This window comes from Oncorhynchus mykiss, chromosome 6 (assembly GCF_013265735.2).
Source record: "Oncorhynchus mykiss isolate Arlee chromosome 6, USDA_OmykA_1.1, whole genome shotgun sequence".
In the NCBI taxonomy this organism is placed as follows: domain Eukaryota; kingdom Metazoa; phylum Chordata; class Actinopteri; order Salmoniformes; family Salmonidae; genus Oncorhynchus; species Oncorhynchus mykiss.
Window position 1 is genome coordinate 77,278,626 of NC_048570.1, and position 9,985 is coordinate 77,288,610.

The 9,985-nt window shown below is 43.7% G+C and overlaps 1 long non-coding RNA gene across 1 annotated transcript; it reads right to left on the minus strand.

The window, feature by feature from the left end:
- Positions 1 to 5,256: 5,256 nt before the first annotated feature.
- On the minus strand, positions 5,257 to 8,793 carry LOC110525050. Its single transcript, XR_002473706.2, has 3 exons — positions 8,441 to 8,793; positions 5,917 to 6,028; positions 5,257 to 5,725 (listed from the first exon to the last, which is right to left on the minus strand). It is a non-coding gene; the product is annotated as an uncharacterized LOC110525050 (long non-coding RNA).
- Positions 8,794 to 9,985: the final 1,192 nt, after the last annotated feature.

Consider the following 9,985-nt stretch of genomic DNA (forward strand, 5'->3'; position numbering starts at 1 on the left):
CATACAAACACTCACTGATACTCCAACACACATACAAACACTCACTGACACACCAACACACATACAAACACTCACTGAAACTCCAACACACATACAAACACACACTGATACTCCAACACACATACAAACACACACTGATACTCCAACACACATACAAACACACACTGATACTCCAACACACATACAAACACTCACTGAAACTCCAACACACATACAAACACACACTGATACTCCAACACACATACAAACACACACTGATACACCAACACACATACAAACACTCACTGATACTCCAACACACATACAACCACACACTGATACTCCAACACACATACAAACACACACTAATACTCCAACACACATACAAACACTCACTGATACTCCAACACACATACAAACACACACTGATACTCCAACACACATACAAGCACACACTGATACTCCAACACACATACAAACACTCACTGATACTCCAACAAACATACAAACACTCACTGATACTCCAACACACATACAAACACACACTGATACTCCCACACACATACAAACACTCACTGATACTCCAACACACATACAAACACTCACTGATACTACAACACACATACAAACACTCACTGATACTCCCACACACATACAAACACTCACTGATACTACAACACACATACAAACACTCACTGATACTCCAACAGACATACAAATACACACTGATTCTCCAACACACATACAAACTCTTTATCGTGTTCTTCTTATTTCATATCTCGTGTGTCTTTGTTCTACCTTGTTATTTTTATTATTACATTGTTATTGATTAAAGCCTTGTTGGAGTCAGAGCTTGGAAGAAAAGACATGTCACTGTACTTGAGCATGTGACATTAAAACTTGAAACTTGAAATCATTAAATAAGATAATTAAAGAAAAGCAGAATGACAAAGCTGTAAAACATTATGCTAAATACAAACCATCAACTTAATGAGTACCATCAGTGTTTAATATGAGGGATTCAGCATGAAATATCCGTTATATATTTATACACACTGATTTTTTAAATTATAGTTGGAGGAGTTTCAGAGTTCATTGAAAATTACACCACAGTTGATTAGATGCTTTTTTCATTAATTATGTTATTCTAGAAACTCTTGGACGATATGGACACTGTCACGACTCCTACCGAAGGTGGCTCCCCTTCCCGTTCGGGTGGCGCTCGGCGGTCGTCGTCACCGGCCTACTAGCTGCCACTGATTCTCTCCTCACCCTCCTTGTCTGTTTATTGGTTACACCTGTTATGTATTTTGGTGATTAGTTGGGCTTTATTAGCCAGCCGGCCCGCCTGCTCTTTGTGCGGGATTGTTTGGGTGACATTTGTGCACGTTTGAGGTGAGCGTGTTTTTTCCCTGTTCTGTTTTAGTCCCCGTGTTTGGGGCATTTGTTTTTGTGAGCGCCCAGTGTTTCGTGGGGTGGCTTATGTTCGCCGTTTGTGCATTAAAGAGCACTACCCTGAACTCTCTGTTTCCTACGCCTGACTTCGCACCCACTATACCCAGATCGTTACAGACACAGATATAAAACATTTATACTATATCTGAATATGTTTTTTGTTTAAGTTATTCAAGTATAAATGACCAAAGTTAAGATAGATTGCCATAGATATTCTGTTAATTAACAAAATGATTTAAGATTTCGGTAACTTTGGTAAACTACCGGTAGTTTTGCAACCTTAATCTATACATTTTGTATTGCATACAGTAGGCCTTTTCCATGGCAGTAATTTCACATAGGATACATGAGCATGTGTCTGTTTGCCGCCTGGCAGGCCATACAGTGTTCAAACCATATATCCTGGGTCCTGTGTGAAAAGGATGGACCGGAAGTGTTAACCTCTTTAACGAAACACACTGAACAATTAGCATGGCGGAGTGATGGGAGAGACGGCCCTGTGCCACCTACCCAACAGGGCCTTTTATAGTGTCAGAGCCACAACACATTAGAAACCGTGCATGTGTGTCTGTGTGTGCATGCGTGTATTATGCATGTGTGTGATGGGAGAGACGGCCCTCTGCCACCTACCCAACGGGGCCTATTATAGTGTCAGAGCCACAACACATTAGAAACAGTGCATGTGTGTCTGTGTGTGCATGTGTGTATTATGCATGTGTGTGATGGGAGAGACGGCCCTGTGCCACCTACCCAACAGGGCCTTTTATAGTGTCAGAGCCACAACACATTAGAAACCGTGCATGTGTGTCTGTGTGTGCATGCGTGTATTATGCATGTGTGTGATGGGAGAGACGGCCCTCTGCCACCTACCCAACGGGGCCTATTATAGTGTCAGAGCCACAACACATTAGAAACAGTGCATGTGTGTCTGTGTGTGCATGTGTGTATTATGCATGTGTGTGATGGGAGAGACGGCCCTGTGCCACCTACCCAACAGGGCCTATTATAGTGTCAGAGCCACAACACATTAGAAACCGTGCATGTGTGTCTGTGTGTGCATGCGTGTATTATGTATGTGTGTGATGGGAGAGACGGGCCAATGGTTCCTGTCATAGAGAGCCACAACACATTAGAAACAGTTGGGATTCATTTCACATGCTGCTGTACTCTGAGGAATCTCAATATTTATCCAGTTTGTCTGACCGAGGCACCTGCTGGGGGACACGTTAGTCATTTGTAAGCATTAACACGGGCATCTCCCTCACTCTTCCCTCCCTCCATCCTTCCCTCCCTCGTTCCCTCGCTCTGTGAGTGCACTGTCACTCATGTTGTAGCCTTTTAAATGTCATCCTCCGACTACGGAGCAGTCGCACACTTGACAGTTTTATTGGGGATATGCTGACGGCAGAGAGAGAAAGAGAGTTAATGCTTACAAATGATGAGAGAGAGAGAGAGGTATGAAAAGGGGGACATCATCTAGTCAAATCAAATTAGAAGAAACGGAGTGATGTGATTAATAGCAGTGCCATTGTGGGGTAATCATGCAGAGCCATAATCACCACAGTGGACTTCAAATTAGCAGCGCCCACAGAAGGCTTTGATCTGCAACGCATCAAATAGAGCCAGATGTCAGGTTGTCAGGTTTCTTAAAGTACACCTTCGCCTTGATGCCTTTTCACTGACACACACTGCTAAAAATACCCCAGCCAGGAGACAAAAGATGACAAAATGGAGAGGTAGGTAGAGATAAACGTTGTGTTTGTGGTATTCACAGGGCTGGTAATCATTGACAAAAAGCATGCCATGAAAGACATAGGAGGTCTGACAAGGTCTCAAATACTGCTGCCATGAGGTCAGAGAGCTAGAGAGAGAGAGAGAGCTAGAGCTAGAGAGAGAGAGAGAGAGAGAGAGAGAGAGAGAGAGAGAGAGAGAGAGAGAGAGAGAGAGAGAGAGAGAGAGAGAGAGAGAGAGAGAGAGAGAGGGCTCCGTTCACAAACACACCCAAACACACCTCACAAAATGAGGTGGAAACTGAGCTGCACTTCCTAACCTCCTGTCCAACGTATGACCATATTCGAGATACATATTTTCCTCAGATTACACAGATCCACAAAGAATTCGAAAACAAATCAAATTTTGATAAACTCCCATATCTACTGGGTGAAATTCCACAGTGTGCCATCACAGCAGCAAGATTTGTGACCTGTTGCCACAAGAAAAGGGCAACCAGTGAAGAACAAACACCATTGTAAATACAACCCATATTTATGCTTAGAGAGAGAGAGAGAGAGAGAGAGAGAGAGAGAGAGAGAGAGAGAGAGAGAGAGAGAGAGAGAGAGAGAGAGAGAGAGAGAGAGAGAGAAAGAGGCAGAGATATGAGCCAAATAAGATCTAAGACAGCACCAGAGCAGACAAAAACCATCTTCAACACCAAATGAGACAAGGACAGACTTAATTGGATGAATCCAAATGAATTTAATGTAGTTTTAATGCTTCTTATAAAGTATCCGTTATATCTCTGTTCGTATTTAAAAACACAAACTATTTTAATCACAGGCTTATGTAGTGTGGATGACACACTTAAAACCACATATATGTAAAATAATTCCATATTTAAATATAGAAGATAGCCATTAAGGAGATGATGGTTTGAAATAGAATCTGAAATAAAATGAGGAACCCTTTAGTTGTCTAATTTAGCATGTCGACTGTATGAAGTTAAAAGATATTAGACTTATGAGGATGTGGACATTTTTCTCTGAAAATTGATTAATATAATTTGGTTAGAGTAATCATTTAATAGCAATAAGGACACATACAGTATCTGTTGAGCATAAAAGCATAACATTATTTCAAGTATAAATTAAATAGCTTATTATTGCTTTTCATTTCCTGAAGGGGATTTTCCACATTCCTTTTTCTTTTCCCCTCTTGGTATGTGGGGTAATTTCTTTGGAGAATATGAGGATATGGAATTAGTTCTGTGTGGACGTGTGTTCAGTGGGGGCACTACATGAAAGTCTGCTGTTCTACTCACTGGATCCAGTTCCACATACTGTGTGTACTGTCTGTATGTCCGTCCGTCTGTCTGTCTAGAGATCAACACAAAGGCTTTCCATGATGTGGGTTTTACTCATTGCATTTGATGAATCCAATTCATATGTTCCTAGTGCCATAAATCAAATCACATTCCTTCACTTCAAACCCCAACATTCCCTGGCTCCCATCAATAAGTTACAGAGTTGCTGAGATCAGTCCACTTCAACACCTGTCAGACAATGTCACCAGATCAAAATGGAGGAAGTGCGTGGCTTTGAGAGGGAATGGCTAAGTTGCTGGCATGCAAACAGTGTTGTGTCCAGTGACTTAAGGAACCAGTGCAGAAACAGGAGCAGAGCAGGGTACAGTGACTCAGAGAGGCCTCAATGTGACGTCAGTGTGGTGGTATGGCACAGAGTGGATAGAGGTCCTGGCCGTTTGGCCCTAACAGCTGCGTCTGCCCTCAGTAATACACCCGGTCCATCGGCCGGGGCCAAGGCCCCTCTCCCGCTGTCAGCACACCGATCGGCTTTCATGGATCATCTCTTATCTGCTGAATCTGTCATTGCAGAGGAGAGGGATCCTTTTGGGGGGCTTTAAACCACAACGCCATGGTCCACATGCTCCAAAGCAGGCCTCGTGGGTGTATGTCTCCGTCTCTCTCTCTCTCTCTCTCTCTCTCTCTAACCCCCCCCTCTCTCTCTCTCTCTCTCTCTCCCTCCCTCTCTCTCTCTCACCCTCCCCCCCTCCCTCCCTCCCTCCCTCCACAGTAGATGACTGAGTGTTAACCTGAGAGCCAGTGCCAGTGTGTGTGTGTGTGTGTGTGTGTGTGTGTGTGTGGGGGGGGGGGTTTGTTTGTTTAGACAGATGCACAGGCCCATCTCTGAACTTCTGTCAGTGATCAAAGGAGCCGATGATGTAGAACAGATTCATGGGCCATGTCTTATCAGCCCCTGGTCCAGCCCTCATCCATCATGCTGAGCCCTCGTCCGTCTCCCTCCCGATGACGGCACCCTAAACACAGGGCATTAATCACCACTGCTCCCCTGTCCCGCTCCTTCCATGGCCAGGTGGCCCGCTGGCCGCATGCCCTCCAGGCCTTCATTTACCAAGGGAGGGAAGGCTCAGTGGCTCAGTCTCCCAGAACCAAGCCCCCAGGACAGGCCCCGCTCTGCGTCGGTATGGACCCCTTCTATGACCAACCTCACCAAAGGCCACTGGTGCTCTTTCAACAGGTCTGTAACTGGGGTTCCTGGAATTTGGGAGGTTAAATGGAGAGATGCCTCACTGTCAAAGCCACATATACACAGGAATGCACACACACACACACACACACACACACACACACACACACACACACACACACACACACACACACACACATGCTAAGACATACACATGCACGTAGACGTACGCAAACACATGTATGTATACAGTATGTACCTGTGAACTCTTGGTGTTTATATTGGGTGCGTTCCCCTCCTGCTGTTACCTTTGGTCATTGGCATCCGTCGTTATGGATTTCAAATGGAAAGGTAGTCCGAGCCTCAGTAGACTGAAGATGAAAGGGGAAAGGGTGTCAGCAGGTTAAGCAAAACGTTTCACACAAGCTTTTATTGCCAGAGAGAGATAGCTAGTACCTTTGTGTCTCAAAAATGTTCAACTTAAAACAAATGCCAAAAGTGACAGAAAAGGGGAATGGGTTTACATGCAAAGTGCAGCGTTTCTAAGAAAAGGACTTGATAATCATGCCAAACCGCACTCGCATTCAAAGTTTAAAGTGTGGAAAAAATGTACACTTTATTCAGGATAGGTCATAAAGAAATAAGTCAATTCAGTTCAGGGCATGAAATAGCAAAAAGTAGTCAATAGTGCTTTTAAAAAATAATATTTTACATATTCTATTTATTCACAATTTATTCAAAGAAAACCCATTGAGACAATTGTTTAATTCACAAGGGTGCCCTGATCACAGTAACACAACAATCAAATACAATAAACTGGCTTTAATGTGGTTTTAACCAATCAGCATTCAGGATTGGACCCACCCATTATATATTTTTTATTTTATTTTAAATATAGCACAACATGTCAGAAAAACAGTTACATTCCTCAGCTACTTGGTCCTTAATCTTTACTTTAAAACGCCTGAGTGGCACCAGAACATCTAGTAGTAAAGAATTTAGTCAATTGTTCCATCAGTGAGGCGCATTAAAACTAAAAGGGGATTTACCTCATTTGGTCCTGAGGAACCTCAAGAGTTAACCAACCCTCTGAACAGGTTTGGTATCTCATGTTTTTATACTTTAACAATAAAGTTAGAGAAGTCAGAAGCTCGGGTAGTAGAGCTTTTTAACAAAAAGGGAATAGTGAAGTGATCTACAGAACTTTAATGAGGGCCAGACAACCTTTTGATACAGGATGCAGTGATGAGTATTAAAATCACCTGTGTAAAGCAAAGGGCGCTATGGTAGACGTCATCCAAAGGTTGGTTTAAGAGTAGTGGCTGCTGCATTCTGGTAAATGGTGTCACAATAGTCAAGAACTGGCAGCAAACTATAAATACAGTACAACAGTTCTGGCCATAAAATGTAAAAAATCTGTCAACAGGAAATGACTTAGCGTCAATTAGGCTACTGAAAAAAAAAATATATATATATATTTTTACCATCTTGTTTTCACTATGTTTTTGTCCCCAACAGACATAAATATGTTGCTCTTGGGAGATTAGTCATAATGTGGGTTAATGCCAATGAGCTGGGCGTGGGAGCCGTTGGAATCAAAAAGGTTGGGGCTGCTAGTGCTAGTTTTAGCATCGTTAGCATTATATGATTGAGCATTGACCATGCTGGGCACAGAGGGGAGGTTATTGGGGTCTGAGTAGAAGTCACAAGGTCAGTTGTCACACCACAGACACTTTAATGCTGACCCAGTGTCAATGGGCCATATAGATCACCAGAGGCACCCACCAAGACATGGCAGAAGCACATCCTATTACAACACAAGAAAAACACATAAACTCATTCCAAACCCAATTACATTGGGAAAGACAGTCACATATACTTGCTCAAATACTGAGGCCTTTGAAATGATTGAGGAGCATAAGCCATCTTCTAACCCCTTCTGCCATGTATACTGGCCTCAGTAGTCACAGAGATGATGTTGGTTAAATCATGAAAAAAACTGACATTCACAGTCATACTACAAGTTCAAACCAAGGTGATGAGACTCATAACATTGCAGTAGGGCCATCACTGACTAGACATTAGACAGAAAGCTTAACCAATCAGAATAGTCCTAGTGCTGTAAGCAGAACACAATACAAGCAGAACCTCATTCCATATCTCTCCTCTATTCTATTCTAAATGGGATGGAAAGTAGAGTTGCATAACCTTGCTGATGTCCTTCCCCTCTGAACTGTTAATAAGCCTATTTGTTAACTGCCAGTGGCAGGAATGAGCGTAAGCCCATATGGTCCCCGATCCCTCATAGGTGAAAGTCAGTTATCCCTCTTCCTGCCTCTCTCTCAGTGGTCGGTGAAAGGTGTAGGGATATCACTCTGAGTGCTGTGACAGCTCTACTTTAGCATATTCATGCCAAGTACAGACTCATTTCACAGGTGTATTAAAATACTCCTAAACCCCTCTCTCCTAGGCCCATAAGCTCACTGCCGCACGGGGATGGTGAGTCGCCATGCATGAAAATCAATTGGGAAAATATGTAGAAATATAAGCATGCATCAGAGGCCGGGTCAAGAACCTAATTTCACAGTGACACCAGGGGTAATTTGGCCCGGGAAATGTTTGTCAATTCTCCATTCATTTGAGCCGGCATGGACGCAACTGAACCGCTGTGCTGCGAGGCCCTCGGACTGGGGTGTGAGGTGGCCAACCTGAACGCCTATATTTATGGCAGCACTTTTGTGAATACATTACGGCTGTCATGATGAAATAAGTGACATACTTACATGGTGCGGGGCAGCAGTCCAGAGGCAGTGAGACGCTGGGGGAGGCAGAGATAAGAGGAAGTGGTAATTACTACATTCATCTTTTTTACGATATCATTTTTCAGACATATATGATCACAATGTAAATTAGAAATAAGGAGGAACGAGGGGGACCTGGCTGTGTGGGAAATGGAATTCATTTGGAGCTGGCGGGTGGGGTGGGTCAATCGCCTCAATCACACTACAATAGAGTGGTGTTGGTTGTGTTGGGAGGCCAGGTGTAATTTACGGCTGTGTTTGGCTTCCTCTCCTGCCATGCACCTGGCAGAACCCAGTACTCCTCCTGCTGCTCTGGCCAGCTGCTGAGCCTCCTCTCACTCAGATAACACACGCTCTGCCTGCCTGCCGGCCACACTGTCTTTCTGGCTTCAAATCCCATTCATTTACCGCTCAAAAAGGGAGGGAATAAGGAGGGAGAAAAAGGGAAGAGGAAATAATCTCTCTCTCTCTCTCTCTCTCTCTCTCTCTCTCTCTCTCTCTTCCCTGTGATTCAGACTCATAGACTCTTAAAGGTATTCTATGGATTTTTCATTTGGCTTCCTCTCGCTCGGCAGAGGCCCCCTGTTTTAGCAGCGCCATTACCTCCGTAACGATTATAGACAAAAAGTTAATTATGTAATTATAAAGCCAATAACAGCCTGCGCTGGTTTACTCTGCTTTAGTCGGTTTAAACATTATCTCCTGTGTGCACATCATAACAGGCGGAATGTGAGGAGAGGAGATTAACGCCTTGGAAAGCAGATGCAGAATTTAATTCTCCCAGTCCACGGCTGCCTGGGAAACCATTAAGTAATCACAACATTCTCCCTCGATTAAATTCACGGCTGCCACTTTGCACACAAAGGGAAGGGGGGAAGAGGGAAGACGAGGTGCCTGCCTAGGAAGAGAAGAGAAGCTCTCGCTCTCTCTCATTTTTATTGACTGGAACGGTGGAACAGCAGTCTCTGCCTGTCCCTGTCCCTGTCCCTGTCCCTGTCCCTGTCCCTGTCCCTGTCCCTGTCCCTGTCCCTGTCCCTGTCCCTGCAGGCACTGATGAATAAACCGGTTAAATAGAAGTACTTCAATCTGTCAGAAATTGAAAAGTTGGAGTGGGCATAAATCAAATCTGAGTAAAAATAAAAGAGGAAGGGGATGTGTTGAGATGTGTTGGGTGTGATAAAGCTCAATGGAAGTGGATGGAATAAATGGAGAAACAGAAAAAGATGCTCTTGATATTTTCACATTATTTTCAGTCATTTCACTCAACCTCTGATGATTGTTGTGGCCAGCAGCTACAGATAAGGCAGGCAGACTAGATTGAGAGGAAAAGGGCTAGATTGGACTTGGTTTAAATGGATTAAAACACACACACAAACACACACACACACACACACACACTGTACCCACGGTACACCACAACTATACAGTAAGCATAACGAATTACTTATGGATGGGGCATGTGTGGAATTAATATGCTGCTGAAATTGTATTTATTTAATGTTCCGGTGTGAGGATGGTTGAAATAGC